We start from the raw sequence: 9,790 nt of genomic DNA, 5'->3' as shown, positions 1-9,790 counted from the left end.
GGTTGTGGAGGGGGAGGGGAAAAAGGGGAGATGGGGTGTAGGGGGAGGTAGAGAGATAGTGAAGTGGAGGGTGATGGAGATGGGGGGCTGGAGGAGATGGGGGGTAAAGAGAGGTAGAGAGATAGTGGAGTGGAGGTTGATGGAGATGGGGGGTGGAGGATGGATGGAGGAATAGGGGAGATGGGGTGTAAAGAGAGGTAGAGAGATGGTGGAGTGGAGGGTGATGGGGGTGTAGACAGAGGTAGAGAGATGGGGGGTTGAGGTGGAGGGGGAAAATGGGAGATGGGGGTGGGGGTGGGGGGGGAGGGGGAGGGGGAAAAGGGGAGATGGGGTGTAGAGAGAGGTAGAGAGATGGTGGAGGGGAAAAGGATGGTTACTTTGAGTGGGGGAGATGGGCAATGGATGGAAAACGTGGAGATGGTGGGGAGGAAGATGATGGGAGATGGAGATGGAGATGAGATGGGGATGGAAAGGGGGGGGACGGAAAAAGTGGTGGTGAAGGGGATTTTGACGGAAAAAGTGGTGGTGGAAATGGTGGACGGAAGTTAGAGGACAAAAAATAGAGATAGACGGAAAATATGGAGGCTTAACGGAATTTGGAGAAGGAACTAACTAGCAAAAGTGTGGGGAAAGAAGTGAGGTGGGTTGGTGTTGCTCTAATAGGATGTGGGGGGATTAAGGGTTCATTTGGGGTGTTTAGTGTATTAATGAGATTTGTAAGTCAACATTATCCTTTTTGCATCATTTGGAAGCATTTTTTCACTCCTTTGCCTTGAGGGATGTATCTTGAATGGTTTTTCGAAGGGGGTTCTTTTTCATACATGCAAGCACGTGCTCTGCTTTCGCTTCAGGCGCTAACCTCCCTGGCAACGGTGCCAAATGTTTTCTCTGTTTTACCCAAGTGCAGGTTCCAAGGGTGTTGGTCACTTACAGTCGTGTCGTTGCCCGTTGTAGCATAGGTGTTCACAAGTGTAGCATAGGTCCTCGGGTCGTGTTCCGGTGAAAGGTGTAGGCTAAAGCGTGGAAAGCAAATCTCATGCGTGCGTGAATGAGGAAGAGGGCTTGATTATAACGATTGATGGAGGCTCTCGCCTCCACATGAGTTCAAGGGTTTAGAAGGGGATTTCAGGGTTAGAAAGGGGGACAGGGTTGAGAGAGTTAACCAGGAGTTCCAAGGTTCAGAGGGGGTTGCAGGGTTTAGGAGTCCAAGGTTGAGGAGTGGAGAGCTAGTCTCCTTCGCGGATTCGAGGGGTAAGGGTTGAGGAGGAAGGACAAGGAAGGAGGAGGAAGAGAAGGGAGGAGGAGGGAGGAGGAGGAGAAAGGAGGGAGGAGGAGAAGGAGGGACAAGAAGGAGAAGGGAGAAGGAGATGGGAGGAGGAGGAGGAGGAGATAGAGGAGGAGGGTGAGGCAACAAGTTTCGACACTACCTTCTTGAAAGCCCCTTCATCTTTCACGTGGACCATTCAGTGCTACTATTTCTCATCAACAAGCCTAAGTTTGTAGATAAGCTTCTCAATGAATGTTGCTATTGCAAGAATTTGACTGCACTGTCATTCATACTCTAGGTATTTTGCATGCATTGGTGGTTGATTACCTGTCCAAGCTGGACGGCGGTGAGAACCCTGACCTCTTTATCGATGATTTCCCAAATGTGGACCTTTTTGATGCAGCAGTCAAGGGATGCATGCCAGCCAATGTGCCGAATGGGACACAACCTGCTATTAGTGTAGGACTTGGGAGAAGCACAAGATAACATCCCACTATTCATACCAATGTGGTATGATGACATGTACCGGTTCCTACAAATCTGCGTGCTAGGCTGTCACTTGTCCTGAGAAAAGCGCAAGTGACTTGCTCTATAGAGCCAAGATTTCAAGATCATCTAGGACTCTTGTACCACCTTATCCAGACAAGGTCGTGCATAGATGTGTTCCCCCACATGAACAACAACCTATCCTACAATAAGCTCACCAAGGTCTGGCTAGAGGCCATTTTGCCTAAGATACCACCGGTTAAAAAAATCCTCTAGGTTGGTCTGTGGTGGCCTATGGTTATTGGTGATTCCTTTGCCTATGCCAAGCAATGCAAAGCATGCTAAAGATTGGGACAACTCACTATCAAGGACTGCATGCACATAACCCAGTTCTCCCTTTGGAGCCATTTTAAAAGTGGGGCTTTGACTTCGTTGGGCCCCCACCCATCTGGTAACAGATACATCTTGATGGTGGCGACGAACTACTACACTAAGTGGGTTGAGGCTAGGCCTCTAAAAGACAATTTAGCTACATTGATAACCAAATTCATCCTTGAGCATATTATCACACATGATTTGGCTGTCCAATTGAGATAGTCAACGACAAGGGAGGCCACTTCATTTATGAATTGATGAAGAAGATGATGAGGTGCCATGTCATTATCCATAACTATCCACTATCTATTATGCATAGGCAAATGGCCAGGTAGAATCCTCCAACAAGACCATGATGACAATCACGACAAAAATCATCAACAAGAACTCCACGGATTGGGACCAAAAGCTGTATTCTATCTTATGGGCTTTTCGGACATCTTATAAGGTAACAATAGGCCTCACCCTTTTCAAGATGGTCTATGGAATCAAAGCTTTGGTGCCCATGGAGTTTTATACACCATGCCATTAACACCTCATTCCCCTTGCCCACTAGTCTCTAAACAGTGACCTTCTTGGAGGCACATCCATCAGCTCCCTCGATGAGCCCGACTATCCTAGTACCCCTTCCTCTTGTTCTGATTGCCTTAGCTTCACCATCTTAGCTGGCCCTTCCTTTATCTCTTCCTCCAGCATCTCTGATCATACCACCTATTTTAGTGCCTAGCAAGGCCCCATCATAGATATGTATGCCACCACTTCCAATAAGTGCTCAAGGATGGACATGGACCAAGAGGCACAATCAAAGCTCTCCATCACCATTCCTCCCACCCAATTTCTCACTCCAATCAAGTTCGCACGTCTACCCTCGCCCAAAAATGATGAGGTGGCTCGTCACTATGCCTAGCCTCCTCACGAAGTACCTCGCAATCGACCAGACAGAGTGCCTTCTCCAAGACCTCGCACAACATCAGGCTGCAGAAATAGGAACAAGAGATGGCAAGTGTTTGTCATCACTAGGGTCTCCTAGCTGTCATAGGAGATGGAAGACCTCAAGCACACACAGCAGTAGGCTGCAGAGGAGCATGTCTAAGCCAAGTGTTTGTCATCACTAGGGTCTCCTAGCTGTCATAGGAGATGGAGACCTCAAGCACACACAGCAGCAGGCTGCAGAGGAGCATGTTCACATGCTGGAAAGCCCTTGCAGGCAACATGCAAATACAACAACTCGACCCCTCCTCTAGGATACGTAGCTCTGCACCACCTAGAACACAATTGAAGGCATAGTTCCCATGGATGCCGACACACTGTCAGAGCTGCAAACACTCGCCATGGAGGAGCAGGCCCAATAGTGGAGACAACACATTGAGCACATACAGCTCATCTTGGCACCCAACTACTGCAAACACATGGCACCGGACTGTTGCTGCAAACAAATGGTAGTGTTTAGGCAAGATGAGCCACATCCAGAGCTACATGCAGATACAGCTAGTGCTTCTACTCTCCAACCATAGGTACAAATTGCGATAATTGGGCCACATGGCCAGTCTTCCACCTAGGGCCAAGATACTATGCCAGTCCTAGATGCTAGTAGCCAAAAATAGGCAGCCCTCTCCCTTGCAAAGGGAAAAGCCTCCGTGCCCATAGAGCCTCCATGGATAGATTGTTTCCTACTACTCGTCGGATTGGCAGAAGAAGTAGAGTTCCCTTGACTCCGAATCCTGCAAGGACACATTATGGCCCTCTAACACAATTAGGATGATGCCAAGCACCAACTTTAAGGTAGCCAAGCTACATTTCAGTCTCGAATCTAAGAGTTGGGCAGAGCAAGAGTACGAGTTGAAGCAACAGATTAAAACATTTGAATAGAGGAATAGAGTCTTATAGAAGAGGTGGGCATAGACAAGGAGTCACGGAGTCCCAAACCCTATGAAAGAGACATCATCAACAGATGAGTCGCCTCCAGCCCGGCCCGACCAGTGAAGAAGGCAGCTCCTCTGCCCCACCCCACCAGTGAAGCGAGCACAACAGCTTCCTCCCTCCAAGACTATTCTACCCCCACAAGTATAGAGGAGCATAGTAGAATGGCAGCAGTGTTCCACATATTGTGGACAAGCAACAATGACCTTCTGCTCAAGAAACATCAACAGTTAAATCCTTAGGACTTTTCAAGTGGAAAATTGTTGACGATGCCTACATTGGCATCCAATACCTTGCCTAGTTGGCAACACACGCACAGATTTTGAAACCCCCATGGTATCCAGTGCTCTCCAAATTCTTGTAGATACAGACGTACAATCGGGCCGATCTACCCTAGCTATTGTCGTTGCCTCCACCAATAGCGTTGAATTTGCTTACTATTGTGCCTCACCAGGCAAACACCTCCATTGCCCGGTTAGCAACCCGATGCACTGGCAGCCCAACCAGACAATAGTGATCAGCCAAAGATGATTGGATGACACCTCAGTAAATGCCGGAGTTTCTCTAATTGCTACAGGTAGCTGGTACCATTCACCCTCTCCAGATCCAGGCGCTTCTTCTTTTGTCTTTGGATGCCAACCTAACTACTACTTAAGTCCCTCATGGCCTACTTGACATGCTCTTGAACGGTGCGATGGAGCTCACCATGATATGCAATCTGAAAGCCTCTGATCGGCCTTACCATGATATATAGCCCAAAGGATCCATCTTCTGAGTCATTATATCTCCTTCATCAAGCATCTTCTGAGTCATTATTGGGTTCTCAACCCTGTCCCCTTCAAGGTATCTAACTTCTCCTCAAGCCTTGTGGATTCTTGATTTTTCAAACAGTTCCATTGGGGGTAGACCGGGTAGGTGTTCCAGTAACACGATAGGTCCAACCATCGAATTTATCTGACATGGAGCCACCTCTAATAGGCCTTTAAGGCATAGTCAAGAGGACGGCCACTCCCTATTGAATGCGATGATGCCCTTGGTTGGTGCGGCATTGCTCGTGTAGTTGTAGCCATTTTATGCATACAATAGTTAGCTCAAACCCCACGGCACCTTGTGATGGCCATTGGCAAGAAGTAGGCTTTCTAAGGGGCACCTTTCCCCTCTGTAAGTTGTTGATTCTAGACTTCTAAAATACAAGTGACCTTGCTCAATTAGACCCATTGGTTGAGTCGTCGTACTCTGCAGGAGGGAGCTTTGAGTACTGTATTTGCTGATGTTCCCCCTCGGAATCTATTCTTGTGCTTGCTCTTCGTTACCTTGGATAGTGTGGTCATTCTACTTCTCTTGGCCCTATTTTTTTGAGCAGTGGTCATCATCCTTAATTCTTGATGATCCTATTCCTCCTACTACTGTGAGGGCATTTGGCCATTGTACTTGGCTAGTTGTGAGGCATTAATGTAGCATGCAAGGATGGGGGCCGAGATTGTAGCGGCAAATCTTCGCTTGTACTTGCATAGGGCTAGGAATAATCCCTCTTAGGAATCCAACTTGCATGTTGTACATGCGAGTTCTACATGCAACTCCTACATGCAACATGCGAGTTCTACATGCAACCTACAAGTTCTACATGCAACATGCAGCTCCTACATGCAACTCCTATATGCAACATGCAACTCCTATGTGCATGTTCTACATGCAAGTTCTACATGCGAGTTCTACATGCAAGTTCATGCGAGTTCTACATGCAAGTTCTACATGCGAGTTCTACATGCAACTCCTACATGCAACTTACAACTCCTACATGCAACTTCTAGATGCAAGTTCTACATGTAGAGAGCAATGTCTTACAATTCCTACATGCAGAGAGAGAAGCTCTCCAACTTGTATAAATACCCCATAATGGAATGAAGCCCACACTCTTTGGGGCATTGTGTTGAGTTCTACTTTGGTATTCCAAGCAATTGTCTCCAAGTGTCGATGCTTCCTTGCACTTCACGTCCAAAAGTAGGTCCTAACCTTGCAACTCCTCTTCCCCTCTCCTCCAACCTTGAAACCCATCCTCTCCCTCTCCTCCTCCTCCCTTCTCCTTCTCCTCCGCCTCCTCCCTTCTCCCCTCCTTTCTCCTCCTCCACCCTCCTCCTCCCTTCTCCTCCTCCCTCCTCCTCCTCCTCCTCCTCCTCCTCCCTTCTCCCCTCTCTCCTTCCCCTCCCATGCTCTTACACCTTCTTATTCTCCCACTCCTAGGCTCCCCCTAAACTCTTAGTTCCTCAACCCTTGACCTCCATGATCTATGAGGGAGATGAGTTCTCCACCATGTACTCTACCTTGTACCTTGGATCCTCCTTCTAACCCTTGAACCTCTTCTAAACTTTGGAACCTCTCTCTGAACCTTGGAACCTTTTTCTAAACCCTGAACCTCCCCCTAACCCTTAAACTCTCCTAAAATCCTTCAACCCCCAATGAAGGCGAAAGACTTCATTACCTTAACCATGATGATGCATGTTCCTTTCACACATGCATGCACTATGTTTGCTTACCATATTAAGCCTACGTCTCTCACCGGAATACAGCTCGAGGTCCTAAGCTACACTTATACCACAAATGACAACACCGATATATTTGTAGGTGACAAAAAGTCTCGAAACTCTGCATACTAAGAATACCCTGCTCTTCCTATGGAAGCCATGGGAAAGAGCCAACACCTATCATGCCATGCCTTTCTCCTATGCTGTATCACCTACTATGACCAGGCTGCTCAAAGGTGTAATTCATCTAGGTGGCTTAGCTGATGCAACTTCCCTCACCCCTTGATTGCTTTTGATTTATCCTAGTGATGCTTGGTAGCAAGATGAAGGCTGGGAAGAACAATAAATTATAAGGGGACTACTGCTTTCCAAGTCAAAAGCCATACAAAAAGAAGTAAGATTTGTAGTGACCTTAAAAGTAGTTATGTATGCCCATAGTGCAAAATGAAGTTTAGTATCCTAGTCACTCTTAGATAATTGCACTTTTTTAGTGAGGATGAGCTCGAGTGTTTTGTTCTTGGGCTTAGCTTCACCATTGCTTGATTTTGAATTCAGTCTTGAGCAACTACACAATCTCATTGAGGAATTGTGGACCTTGATCACTAACAAGCTATATGGGGCATCCATATCTACAAATGATATTTTCAAAAATAAATTTGGCAGTGTTCTAAGCTGAGTTATCTTGGAGTGCCTTAGCTTCAGCCCACTTAGTAGCATAGCCAGTAGCCACAATTATGTATTTGTTCTATGTAAACCTAGCAGGTTTGAAAGGGCCAACAAAATCCAAATACTATCTTTGAAATCTTCCCAACGATGAGTAGGTTGCAATGGCATAGACTAATTTAGCAATAATGATCCAGTTTGTTGACAAAAATCACAATGTGTACACTTAATTTGAGCATGCTTAAACAAGGTTTCCCACCATAATCATGCATACAACACTTTCCTCGCAGTTAACTCTTCTTGGAAATGTCCTCTTGAAGGACCCGAGTGAGCTTCCTGTAGAATGATTGCTCGTTTGTGTGGCTGGCATAACCCATCGACACACTCACAATCAAGGTGTCCACCAATTAAAGTGTATTGCCATGCCTTCAAGGCTAATTGTCTATGATTGTCACAAGGCATTGTATCAAGAAATGTACTATTAGACAAATAATCCATCAACTCGGCATGTTTATGTTTACAATAGTCAATTGCAAATAGTTTAGCATATGGAAGGTTAGTTGTAACTCCTTGATTATCCTCGGGTGCACATAGTCTTGATAGATAGTCAGCTCCTACATGATATTTCCTGAGTTTATGAATAATTTTAAAGTTGAACTCTTGAAGAAGAAGCATCCAACGCATAAGGCACCCTTGAATGATAGTCTTATTGATCAGATAAAGTAATTCCTGATGATCCACATAAACCACAAAAGGATTGTCGAGTAAATAATGCCTTTGTTTTTGCACATTAAATATCATACCCAAAGCTTCTCGCTCAATGGTACTATAGTTGGACTCAATAGGCATCAATAACCAACTGGCATATATACAGTGTAATCTAACCGACCACCTGATTGAGCCAAAATAATGTTTGAAGCATACCAAGAAGCATCCACACTCACATGACAAATAACATCCTACCTCAGTTACCTTGAAATGGGTGTAGCCATTGCTCAACTTTTATCATGGAAAACCACAAACAACTCAGTAGTCCATTTAAAACTTGGCATCTTTCTTGGTCAACTCATACAAGGGAGCTACAATCTTGGCAAAATCTTTGATAAAGCATCTATAGAAGCTGATAAACCTCACAAAAGCATCCAATTGAGTTAGATTCTCAGGCTCCAGCATTTTCTGAATGGCTCGAATCTTACCTAGCTCAGTACGTATACCATCTTGAGAAATGACATGACAGAGCAATATGCCCACTCAGACACAAAATGCACTTTTAGCCGAGTTGAGAAAAATACCCGCTTGCTTGAAAAGACCTTTTCTAGATAACCAAGATGATCTTTGTCTAAAGAGTAAACACATAAATCACCTAAGTAAATGGAAATGCACTCTATGAGATAGCCACATAAGGTTTGTACCATAAATTTTGGGAGGTTGATGGGGCATTTCTTAAACCAAAGGGCATCACTTAGGCTGCATAAGCACCCCATTTTGTGATAAAGGCAATTTTAGACTGGTCCTTTGAAGCTACAGTAATTTGATTGTAACCACTGTAATTATCCATAAATGAGTACATCTCATGTACTGCAACTTGATCCAAGATTCCATCAGTGAAGGGTATTGAAAATGGATTAGGGACTGCTGTCTGTGCATTTAAATTTTGATAGTCTATGCAAACTCAAATTTTACCATTCTTCTTAGGCACAACCACAACAAGAAACAACCAATCATTGCAATCAATAGCATACATAAAACCAACTCACAAAAGTTGATCCAACTTGACTTTTACTTTTGTTTAGTTGCGATTCATTCTATACCTCTATCGTTGAATTGTCTTGACATCTGGTACTAAAGGTATGTTATCTTGACACTAGATCAGTGTAATTCTAGGTATATTATGTTGATACTAGGTCAGTGTAATTCCAAGAAAAAAACATCTTGCTAGGTACCTAACAAATAGATCTTTGGTGACTATTAGTTGTTTAGAAGAAAGATTGGCAGTTACCACTAGCATTAAAGGGTTGTGTTTTGTTCTAAGATTGAGTTCTTATATTGGCTCTGGCACTAACTGCTCAGTACCAAGTCTTGTAATAGTCATTGATGTTTCAGCTAACTCTTCCCTTCAATATATTCAATGAAGTTTCTCAGAAAGAGCTTTTTTAGCTTAGCATTCCGCTCAACCTTTAATTTTTGTTTGATGTCTGCAAGCACGTGGAAAATATCAATTTCACCCACAGCTAGTATCTATAGTCCCATCAATCTTGCGACTTGACATCTTGAGGAAATGGATCTGTGACTTCCAAATCCTTTGGCCGACAACTACTCGGAACCTTCTGAGGATTTTCAAGAAAACATCTTGCCCATCTCTTTTAATGATCGTCTCTTTTAGACCCCAATCACGGAGTACTTTTGCAATTTTAAGCCAAGGTTGTCCCAACACTATTGGATAGGCACATTGCTCCATAGCAATTAAAATAAAACTGACTATATAATAGATACCACCTATAGAGATGGCAACATCCTGTAGCATATCTTTTGAGTAAAATGGCCATTGATCTACCAT

This window comes from Dipteris shenzhenensis, chromosome 14 (assembly GCF_047967505.1).
Source record: "Dipteris shenzhenensis isolate YYH24624 ecotype China chromosome 14, Dip_SZ_1.0, whole genome shotgun sequence".
NCBI classification, from domain to species: domain Eukaryota; kingdom Viridiplantae; phylum Streptophyta; class Polypodiopsida; order Gleicheniales; family Dipteridaceae; genus Dipteris; species Dipteris shenzhenensis.
This window is presented reverse-complemented; position numbering follows the sequence as displayed.